This window comes from Microtus ochrogaster, unplaced genomic scaffold (assembly GCF_000317375.1).
Source record: "Microtus ochrogaster isolate Prairie Vole_2 unplaced genomic scaffold, MicOch1.0 UNK13, whole genome shotgun sequence".
Taxonomy (NCBI): domain Eukaryota; kingdom Metazoa; phylum Chordata; class Mammalia; order Rodentia; family Cricetidae; genus Microtus; species Microtus ochrogaster.
The window spans coordinates 4,945,794-4,957,644 of record NW_004949111.1 but is presented as its reverse complement, the minus strand read 5'-3'; positions in this window follow the sequence as shown (position 1 = coordinate 4,957,644).

The window sequence follows — 11,851 nt, the reverse complement described above, 5'->3', positions numbered from 1 at the left end:
ATCCTACTGCACATACTGGCTTTGGGGGAGCCTAGGCAGTTTGGATGCTCACCTTACTAGACCTGGAAGAAGGTGGGAGGTCCTTGGACTTCCCACAGGCTAGGGAACCCTCACTGCTCGTTGGGCTGATGAGGGAGGGGGACTTGATTGAGGGAAGGGGAGGGAAATGGGAGGCGGTGGCGGGGAGGAGGCAGAAATCTTTAATCAATAAATAAATTAATAAAAAAAGACAAACTTTTAGCTGGGACACCCTGAAAGAAACAAAATACAAAATCCAGTACTGTCAAGATAAAATGACAGAGGGTAAAAATTTTAATTCCAAAGCTGAACATGAGAAAAAGAGCAAAAATACTCAGATCATTATCTAGCCCAATTGTCATCAGAGAGGCTCCATGTAGCAACTGATAGAAACAGCCAAAAAATAGGCAGATCTTGAGGAATCATGTGAAAAAGGGGTATGAAGAAGGAATCAAGGACACCACAAGAAAAGCTGCCTAATCAACTAACTTAAATGCATAGGGGCTCACAGATACTTAGTCACCAACCAGAGAGCTTGCATGAGACTGACCTAGGCACTCTGAACATATACTACAGTTGTGTAGCTTGGTCTTCTTGTGAAACTCCTAACAATGGGAACAGGGGCATTCTCTGACTCTGTTCCCTGCTTTTGGGACCCTTTCCTCCTACTGAGTTACCTTGTCCAGCTTTAATAGGAGAGAAGGTGTCTAGCCTAACTTCAATTTGAAATTTTATGACTGGCTAATATACATGGGAGACCTTCCCTTTCTGAAAAGAATGCGTGAAAATTGGATGTGAAGGAAGGGTGGGGGAACAGACTAGGAGGGGAGGAAGAAGGTGTGAGAAGATGTGAAACGGCTAGGAAAAATTAACAACTTTTTAAAAGAAAGAAAATAAAGGAATTGTCAGATGAAAATAAGAAGGAGGGAGAAGAAAAGCAAAAGAAGAAGCCTCCACATAAGGACAGTCTATTGCATCTTGATCTGCTCAAGACCTTGGAAGAGGGAGAACAAAATCTTGGGATTGAAAACATAGTACTTCTATGTCTATTGTTTATATTAAAGGCAATAAAAATAGAAGAAAGAAAGAAAGAAAGAAAGAAAGAAAGAAAGAAAGAAAGAAAGAAAGAAAGAAAGAAAGAAAGAAAGAAAGAAGGAAGGAAGAAAGGAAGGAAGAGATAGAGGAAGGAAGGAAAGAAAAAGCAAAAATAATTAAATCAAAGCAATGTTTAAAGCTACAAGGAAATCATTAAATCATAAAGTTTCATGTCCAGTGTCCAGAAAATATTATAGCAGGAAGTAGGCTCCTGAGAATTTAGGTAGCCCTTGCTGTGGGAACTCCTTCAGCCAATAGCCTTTAAGATACAGGCATACTCTAGATGTGGCCACATGTACTATATAAACAGATGTAAAGAGGTTTTTTTTTTGGTTTTTTGCTTGTTTGGTTGGTTTCTTTGTTGCCAAAACCTTGCCAGAGTGGTGCTACTGCATGGCAATTTGGCAATTTTTTCAGGCTCATGCATACTCCCACACCACCCTGTCGCTTCTGGTTTGTGTTCCCTGTTTGCGAGCTCTGGGCTCCTTGAATGATATATGGGATTGATTTAATTGCTCTTAATTTCCCAAGCAAAGCATATTGGTCAGCATTTAACCAGGCACCAATAGACAGAACCAAAGCAGCACAGAACTGTTCTTGTGCCAGTTGTGTCTCTCCACCACGTGGCTACAACTGCGCCACCTGCTGGCCAATAAAAATTATTACACCTGCAACAATTTACTGAATCTCGTAACAAATAAATCAATAAATTTGAAAGTTATATAATTGCAGACAATATTATAATAAAGGAATTTAATAACATTCTTGTTTATACTATGTATGGTATTCTACAAGGCTTATATGGTTTTTCTGATACAACCATTTATTGTATATTGGGACTTACCTTTTTTCATATTATATCCTTAAGAAAATGGTTTCATCCAGGACTAGGAAGGTGGGCATCCAAACATACTAGGCTCCCAAAAAGCCAGTACATGCAGTAGAATCAAAATCATTGGCTTCTCAGTGTGCCCTCATTGTCAGCCACATTCAGAGAGTCTGGTTTGATCACATACTCATTCAGTCTGGGGGGGGGGGCTTGGACTTCCCACAAGGCAGGTTACCCTGACTTCTCTTAGGACTGGAGAGTGAGGGGAGGGGGATTGGAGGGAATGGGATGAAAATTGGAGGATGGGAGGAGGTAGAAATTTTTAATTAATAAATAAAGAAAGAAAAGAAAAGAAAAAGAAAATGGTTTCATAACAGAGCCAAGATTTGTGCACTTTTAGAAATGATAGTCTTTACAGACGAATAGTGAACAGCTAGTCGACAGGATTAATACCACTAAAGAGAAAAAGTAGTTGAAAAAATAAATACCATTGACAAGGATAACATTTATCTTACAGACAAAATTCAATCCATGTCAAAGGGTACTAAAATTATCTGAAAGAATTCATGCTGTTGAATTTGACAATCAAATCTGTTAAAAAGTTATGATATGTTAGAAGATAAGAATATCTCTCCAGGAAGGCAATCTGCATGCTATCTAAATAATATCCAAAGATGAGATGCTATCTTTAAAGAAAAAACATCATAACTTGGAATCACATGTGCAGAATGAGGACCAGAGGCTAGGTGTATCAATGATATTCAGGCCAAGAGATTCAGGCTTTACAAAAGACAGTAGTAAAACTATTTGAAATGATTGATGAAGTTATCAGAGCTGATGAGCAGGGAGGGAAGGAAAGAATTTAACATTGCCTCTACCTGTCAGAGTCAGAGATGACTTACCAAGGATTTTAGCTGCCTAACCTGTAATCACCTCTGACAAATGTAGATGTGGCAAAGGCCGACACTGAATGAATGAAGGTAGATCAACAAAAAACAGTCCCAGGGAATTAACAGATGAAGTTGAGGAAGAATTAACTTTGCTTGAAGAGACATTATAGGAGGCACGTGTGGATCAGGTAAATCCAAATCTGAACTGCATTCTAATCATATTGCCTTCCAGAATTTCACCTACAGAAATTTTAATGCAGAGGGAAGATATTGTCTTAGAATGGATCTTCTTACCACATAAGCCAAGTAAAAAATTACAAACTTATGTGGAAAAGGTTTCTGAATAATTATTAAAAGGAAAATTGAAACTTCATCAATTGGCAGGAATAGACCCAGCAGAGATTATAAAGCCTTTACTACTGATGAAATTAAAAAATTATGGGAAGACAATGAACACTGGCAAAGAGCTTGTGCTAATATTTTAGGAGAAATTAAAGGTTATTATTCCAAAAGCAATAGAATTAACCTTATAAAGAGAACTACTTGGATTCTTCCCTACATTGTACATGATACACCAATAACTGGAACCTGCACATTCTATACTGATGCAAATAAATCAGGAAAGGCAGGTTATAAATCAGAAGATTTAAGTAAGGTGGAACAAAGTCCTTATGATTCTGTCTAAAAGTCAGAATTGTATGTTATTTTCATGGTACTAAGAGATTTTAAAGAACCTCTCAATATAATTACTGATTCACAATGTGAAAAGGGAGGTTTTTTGCTTATTGAAACTGCTGAATTTATACCAGATGATACAGAATTGACTTCATTATTCACTCAAGTTCAACATATAACTATTTTGCAAAATCTTATAAGCTTCCTCTAAAATGCACATGGATGTTCATAAAATAATTTAGTAATTCCCATTAAGGTAGAAAATCTGAAGTAGACCTTAGCTATAGAAAAGAGAGGCTAGCAAAATCACCTTCTTAACCATGTTTCTGGATTATGAAGCAGGAAGATATGTAGTTGACTGGCATTTTTCTGGATCATATGTGTCTGGAATCCATCACATCATTCATATATATATATATATGGCATTGTAATTGGACAATAGATATCCTTCTCTAAATCAAAGCATGTTGTTAAAGAAAAATTCATAGTTTCTCTCCCATATCAGGAACCATCTTATATGGGACAGAAAGAAGAAAGAATTTAGGAAAGGTTTTATTTTTCCCCACAAATATTTTTGTCTCCATCACACCTTTCATTGAATATATGTCTATTTGGATAATGTTTAAGTTTTCTACAATGAACAATAAATTTTCCTGCAGTAATCTTTGAAGCTTCCAGGAAGACGATGGGGCCACACAACAATGATTCTACCTGGTTGATACAAGGTCATAATGCTGATAGCACTACTTTAAGATCAGTTTTGAGTACCAGTTGCTCAAGATGATTCCATCTTGGTTAGCTGAAATGTACACCTACTTACTACGTTCTGACCAGAACTTCTAATAAGACCTTCAGAAAAACCCTATTGAATGCTCAGAGACTATCTACAATTATACCAGAGAGAAATCTTGAAACTTAACCATCATTTTAGATTTACAGGATCCCATAGAAAGAAAAATGCCTCCATGACAACTGGAAGTAATTCTAGAAGATGACATTCCCTCTCCCAACAAAGTATGTCCTCAGGATAAGGACATCAACTAGGGGTTGATTATAACTAATATAAGGTTGAGGGTTGGGGTGGAAATTATGTAGGCTCAGGGATATCTTTTGGAAAAAGGGGGAATTGTATGGGATAATAGGTAGATAATAGCTTACTCACAGTAATAATAATAGTGATTAATAGAGTAAATACTTGTGGACTATTTATAAACAATTTACATTGGTATAGATTCTTGTATATTGATACATATTCAAATTATATTAGTTATATTGAATATGTGCCTATTTCTGCTTAAAATATTTGTATGCCTATGCAAAGTTATTTTGTCATACTGTATGCATGCATACATGTTTCTACCTCTTTTTAAGACATTTTGTGTATTGATACAATTTTAGGATATATTTATCATATTGCACTATACAGTTCTACCTCTGATCAAGATTTGTATACATTGTTTACATTTTGAGGTCATTGTACTCATTTGCTGCACAGTTGTTTAAAGGTTATCTAATATTCCAATATGAAGTCTTAGACTTTAAGCTATATAGATGTTAAGAATTATAGGTCAATAGTTATCCATGTTTGTCATACTGATAGTTAAACTAATCAGGTTCTTTAAATAAATAGAGATTATAGTCTTCATAAATAGGTAATCTTGAAACACTTCAAAGAACTGTAGAGTATGGCATTTAAATACTTTAAGGCTCTGTTGACATGTTGATGTGAGACATGATTGCTCTTGGCAGCACTGATCTGTTCCTGAAAGAATGTTGGGCCCCAAAGATAGTCCTCTGGAAGCTTGTTTTCTTCTTGGAAAAACTTGACTTTGGGTAAGGAATTCCCCATGCCTCGAACACTGACAAAAATGTATGGTGTCTGGACTATACAAGCGGGATACAAGAAAAAAGACTGCCAACCTTGCCAAGAGAGGATAATACAGTTTTGAAAATTTTCCTGCCTCTGAAAATAGTCTGTCAATTACTCTAGACCTTAGCCAAAGTTGGCTACTCCAATGTTGCAAATGAGACTTTGGGTGACTGCACAGGTAGCCAGTTGTCTCTGTCATTTATTGCACATTTTGGAAGTTGCTTGATTGCACTTCCTGTTTACTCAAGTAATAGTATTTCCTTTATCAGGTCTTCAATGGGGCTGAAGACTATATACATGTAGCACTTTCTTTTTGTCACTTAGCCAACCCATTTCAAATACAAAAAGACTTAGACTCCTTAGGATAGGATAATTATTGAAATTTTTGGCCTATGTTTTTTGCTTAATATTGTTTATTCTGGTTTTAACTCTAGTTTTTATAGTTGATATTTGTTCTTATTTTATGTAGTTTTGTATTATGTTGTAATAGAAGAGGCGGGGCTACGTTCCTCCACCCGGCTGCCCACATGGCTTATGCCCTGAAATAATTACACGGAAACTGTATTCTTTTAAACTCTGCTTGGCTCATTAGTTCTAGCCTCTTATTGGCTAGCTCTTACATATTAATCTAACCCATTTCTAATAATCTGTGTAGCCCATGAGGTGGCTTACCAGGGAAGATTTTAACCTGTGTCTGTCTGGAGTGGGAGAATCATGGCGACTCCTTGACTCAGCTTCTTTCTCCCAGCATTCTGTTCTGTTTACTCCGCCCACCTATGTTTTAACCTATCAGGGCCAAGCAGTTTCTTTATTGCTTAACCAATGAAATGTACAGATTGATATATGACACTCCCACATCAGTATTAGGCTCAGAACTCTCTTATTTAGACAAAAGGGGGAGGTATTGCAGGAACTTCTTCAGCCAATAGCCTTTAAAATACTGGCACACTCTGGGCATGACCACATGTACTATATAAACTAATGTAGAAACATGTACAACCTCTTGGGTGCTGGATTCGGTCCCTGTTCCCCACTAGTGCATATGACTGTGATCTGTGAATCTATACTTAAATAAAGAACCCTTTATTGTACTCCATTTTGAGCTAGTGTGGGACTACTTTATTGTAATCATCTGCAAGCCTTGATCTGGAGGCTTTACTTATTGCCACCCAAATAACCTCTGTCTTAAATGAGTTATACTTAATGTCTTGTATTCTTAGTCTCTCCAAGTTGCCTTCACTCATAGAACTTAAGACCTCATGCTGTCAGTGGATATTTGCAGGGACTCTAATCCCATTGATGAGAACAGACAGTAGAAACTGATAAAATGGGGCAGGTACCCCAAAGCAACAATTCAAGGATGCCCTTTTTGGAAGCCAGGAATGCTAGAAGATATTTCTGGTTCCTGTTTTCCTGTTGTTTGTCCATCTAATTGAGTACCTCCGCCTAGAGTCTATATGTAAGGATGTGACTTAGAGAAGGTACCTGGATACCTTACAGTTTAACTAACTGAGCTACTGAGTTCCTCCCCTTTTCCATGCCTCATTCCAGTTTCAATATAGATTTTTCAAAGTTTATTGGTGTTAGATATCACTCCCCATTACTCCTATTCTATGCCTGCCTTCCCATGCCACCATATTTAACCTTTGCCTCAGTTTCCCCTTCTCCCTTTTATACCATCTGCATTTTATGTTCTTTCCCTTGAAATTCCAAACCATGACACCTTAGTAGTTTCCTGACTTCTATGAGTACTCCAATTTAGACACATGTATGTATAATTTTAAAGCTAGTTGCTTTCATTAAATGTAACAGTAAATATTGTCTTTCTGAGTCTTGGTTACCCTCCCTTTAGACTATTTCTTATCGCTCCATTCATTTATCTGCAAATTTCATAATTTTTTTGTATCTGAATAAAATTCCATAGTTTATATGTACCACATATTTAGCATCAGTTTATGAGTTGGTGGACATTTAGGCTGATCCCATTTTCTAGGTTTTATGAATACAATTTATACAAACATGGATGTGATGTACAAGTGCCTCTATAATAAAATATAAATTATATGAATTCCTGTGGACAGATATGGAGGAGTATAGAATAGATGTGTTTCTAGTTTTTTGATTTTTGTTTTTTTGATTTTTCGAGACAGGGTTTCTCTGTGGTTTTGGAGCCTGTCCTGGAACTAGCTCTTGTAGACCAGGCTGGTCTCGAACTCACAGGTGTTTCTAGTTTTTTGAGGAACCCCAACATTGGACTGTTCAAATTCTAGGGGTTTAGGGATACAGGAGGGGAATATGATTTATGAGACACATGAATATCTAAGTGCAGAAATGCTCATGTTGCAAGGGCTTAGGCTCTCCATTCTAATCTTAATATCAATTGGTTCTCACATAAAGACTATATTTCACATTCATTTTTACAGAGGTAATTTTTCTAGGATGCTTGTAGTTTCCCACGTATAAATAGCACACATTATGAACATTTTTGTTACATCATTGCAAATTGTAAAATTTATAATGAATCCAATTAGCCACCAATAAATAATTAGGTAAATATATAACATTGTTAGAGTATGATGATGTGATAAAGAAATGTGAAAAATATGAAAAATCCATAATATTGTAGAAATATCTTCAATATAGAAACTGAAGAATCAAGAAACAGAAGAAAATATATACTATTTAGCTATATTTCTTTTCAAAGACTTGGAGAGTGCTGGTGATAGAACTTAGGGGTAGAGTGTTTGCCCAAGGCCCCGAGGAAAAATAAAATGAGACGTGTATATATATTTGTATTCACATGTATTTATATAAAAACTATGATAAAAAATAAGTGATCACCTTAAAAGTAAAAGTGGTATTTTGGAGGATAAGAGAAAGAGATAAAGTTTAAGCAAAGTACTAATATTCATCCAGTGTACACTAGATGAATTGTTGATTACATTCTAAAATATTGCCAAAATACCTTATGTATTTCTATTTTCTTTCTCTATCCCTTCCTTCCTTCCTCTCTTCCCTCAATCCCTCTATCCCTCCCTCCCTCCTTCCTCCTCTCTCTCTTTCTCTCTCTCTCTCTCTCTCTCTCTCTCTCTCTCTCTCTCTCTGTGTGTGTGTGTGTGTGTGTGTGTAGACAGAGGGAAACTTGCAGAAGATGCTTCTTTCCTTTCACCATAGGTATCAAATTCAGGTTTTCAGGCTTGGTGAGAAATGCCTTTACCTGCTCAATTCACTTTATTACCCACCAAAATAATTATTAAATGCTTTCTACACTGCTCACCCGCTACATTAAATGCTGTAATAGCCTTCTTACCTGAAAAAAAATTCTTAAGGAATCAAATGTTGAAATATAATTCCAAGTATAAAAGTGTGCAGACTAAAAGACAGGAATCACAAATATTATAGAGGCGCAGTATAGTGCTTTAGACTGTAACATCAATCACACAACTGTAAATAGGAATCAGAAAAGAGGGGTTAATATAAAGAGCCTCCTCTGAGTTGCAGATGAGAGAAAGTCTGAGCTAGGATAAGGAGGAGCCCAGTGACAGGGCTAATCTTTAGAGGAGCTCTGTTAGAAGACTCTGCTCTTAGTGTTTTTACAGTGCTCATTGATAGGAAGCAGTTTAGTGAGTGTGATCCCAGCTTGAGTGATCCTGGATCTAGAAGGAGCAGCAGTTAGAGGCTGACACTGTATACACTCCTTAGAACAGGTTCTCACTTGAAATGGGTCCCAAACACCAATTTTTTCATGACCATCACAACACATATCCATTTATATTTCCATATTGACTCTAGAATTCATAGGTTTATTCTTCTCATGGCAAACTTAAATAAACAAACAAAAATACAGAAGTGAAACAATATCAATCATCACTGTATGCTTCATCTGTGTCTTTTCCTGTTCACCAATTGCTTCTGGTATATAGGCTCGTTTCCACCTTAATGAGAACAATAAATTTCAAAATAAACTTAATGATCAATCTTATAAATTACAAAATAAACCTAATTATCAGTCTGGCAACCAGGAAATGAGGTGGGAAATCTGAAATAACATCAGTTTATCCATAGGACTGGAAACTACTCCAGTGTCTTCCGATGTAACGGCAATTTTGGCTCTCATAGAGAGGTAGGCCAGTTGTTCTTGCCTACCACATTCCAGATTCTACAGGCTTGGCAATATTAAGATGCTCAACAGTAGCCATGTATGTTTCAGTTCTTTTAAGGTCCTAAGCTTTTCTAGCCAGTACTCTGAACTTAGAACAAGGAATTTATTTTTGGCTAAGAATATGCAGATTCTGTATGCACTAGTGTTTTCTCCTTAACTGAGTCAGTTAGTACACAGCAGAATATAATAGCCTCCTTGTAAGCTATTAAGGAAGATCTTTAACTACAACAATCAGCACTTAACTGAGTATTAACTGCCTTCCACTAAATGCTAATACAAATGTGTGGAAAACAACCATTGCCACCGTCTGTGTTTACTACTCCCACAAGTATTTTAAATCTCTGAATAATTACATTGGCAAAAGAATATCCTCATAATGGGAGTTTTCCTAAATCACCAAATGTGAATGTTTTATCATCTAGACAATAAACACATGTCCATCTGGGCAGAGATTGCTCCAGCATCAAAATATTTCCATACCACCTGCTTTCTGAGACCTCATCAGATGATATTATTATTATTACTAATGCCATATTTTAATTCCAATATCCTGAAATATATATATAGTTAAGATTCAAATTATAAGATATTTATTAAAATAAATGTTTAAAGTACAAAGTAGGAGGATAGCAAAAGAAGTCAGAGCTTTTAAACAATGATACTAGTGTTGAAGGAGCTGTGGGATGCATTCCCGCCACCCCGCTCCTGGCTGCCTGGCTAGCTTATGCACCAAAATAATAACATGGAAACTGTATTCTTTTAAACACTGCTTGGCCCATTAGCTCTGGCCTCTTCTTGGCTAACTCTTGCCTAACCCATATTTAGTAACCTGCGTAGCACCAGTCTTACCAGGAAAGATTCAGCATGTCTGACCTGGCAGCTTGCTTCATCACGTCTGCCCTGGAGAGGCACAGCATGGCGTCTGAGCTCACTTCCTCTTCCTCCCAGCATTCTGTTCTGTTCACTGCACCCACCTATGTTCTAACCTATCATGCCAAGCAGTTTCTTTATTAATTATTCAATGACCTTCCTCCATCATACTGGTTGAGAACATGTGGAAAGGAAAGGAATAAAGAATTCAATAGGAAGAGCCTGTAACTACAGGCCAATATCCAGTACCCCAAACTGAACATTCAAGGAGTTCCTTACAGAACAGAAATGAACCAATGACATTATTGAATGACCCAGCGAAGTAGTTAACTAAAAGCAGTCATGAGAGACCATGATCTCATCATGAATGATGTGATGGATTCCAGATGCATATGATCCAGAAAAATTGCCAATCAACTACATATCCTCCTGCTTCATAATCCAGAAACATGGTTAAGAAGGTGATTTTGCTAGCCTCTCTTTTCTATAGCTAAGGTCTACTTCAGATTTTCTACATTAATGGAATTTACTAAATTATTTTATGAACATCCATGTGCATTTTAGAGGAAGCTTATAAGATTTTGCAAAATAGTTAAGACAGGGGTCAAGCTCTAGTAAGAAATAAGTGAAACAAGCAATTTTTAATTAACACCAAAATCAATTAGATACCTGTTCTCAAGTCTATAGAAGTGCTCAATAACTGGGAGTTAAGTCAACAAAATAACTGATTACACATGCCTAGAGCACAGACCTCCACAAAAGTAGTCTGAAACACCTCTGCTATTCTGTTGGGTGTATTTGGTACAGAATGCAAGATTACAGTACATATATGGCAAAGAAATGAAATGTGGAAATACACGAGGGACTTATAAATTGTTTTATTTATAAGTTACTTGTTTTATTAACTAATTAAACACCATCTATCATTACTTCTCTTAATTTGAGATCAAAGATAAGCAAACAAAAACTTTGTATGGTGGAGAACGGGTAAATAAGGAGAATACCAGAACTCTTCAATAATGACTTAAACACCTGAAATAGTTTCTCTTAGAGAAGACTGCAGTCCTCATATATCCTGGGGCTACATTGGGGACCTTAGATATCCAGATTATTGCATTCCCCAAAGAGGAACTTTAGTCTATGTTTTTTCAACTCTCAGGCTCCTACTCCAATAGTGCCACCATAAAATATGTTCCTCTATGGGCTTTTGAAGGTGCCAAGTAACTAAGAACTTAGTATGTATAGCCTTGAAACCCAACTGCATTGCCGTTATATTGCCCTTGACCCTGACAGTCTGCTTTGAGAGATGAAGCATTCTAATACTCAAGTAAGTAGATGGGCAAGTTGTATTTGCCAGCCTCCGTGAAGCCCACAAATAGATGAGGCAGCACACAATAATTAACCTCACAAACCCAACTCAGCCCTTCATAATACCAAGAAAT